Below are 657 nucleotides of genomic sequence, written 5' to 3'. Positions count from 1 at the left end.
GAGTTGATCCTCTCTGGTTTTTTTTTTAGAAGCCAAAAACGAGATTTCGCTAAACACTATAGACGCATCCATTTCATGTTAAGATAGGAACGTGCCACTTTGAAATCCACCTTATCAGATGATTGATACAAACTGCAAACGGAAATTCCGTGGTTTAGAAAAAAAGAGCCGCAGTTCTTGTTATTGTCCAATCGGAGTCGTTGTACGGTTAAAAAAAAAAAAAATCACGCGACGCGACTTTTTGTTCGTTCACTTTTCTCAGAAAGCCTTTACTATCTGTTCAGAATCCTGATTTAAGATGTCGATCTCAATGTCGACATCAATGGAAGAGTGAAAGTCAACAAACATTTGGCGCCACTATGAAAAAGGACGGTTCAGAATATGGTTCCAGACTCAAAAGATATTAATGAAGGTGAGTTTATTATAATGGTCTTCTAATTTATGTAGTACTTAATTGTACGACACTACATGAAGTCTTCCAGTATTAAGCTGTATTTATGTAATTCTTTTACATGGGGTATTTATAGAACTGATCTGGTAACGAATGTTTTATTTTGTTGAAGACAAAATATGTCATCATGAAACAGTTGTCACGGAACAAAAAGTTAGTAATACGTCAAATTTATATATTTTTTGCATCGAGAAGGACCTCAAATT

This window comes from Montipora capricornis, chromosome 12, assembly GCF_036669925.1.
Source record: "Montipora capricornis isolate CH-2021 chromosome 12, ASM3666992v2, whole genome shotgun sequence".
NCBI classification, from domain to species: Eukaryota; Metazoa; Cnidaria; class Anthozoa; order Scleractinia; family Acroporidae; genus Montipora; species Montipora capricornis.
The sequence above is the reverse complement of the archived record's forward strand: the minus strand, read 5'-3'. Positions refer to the sequence as shown.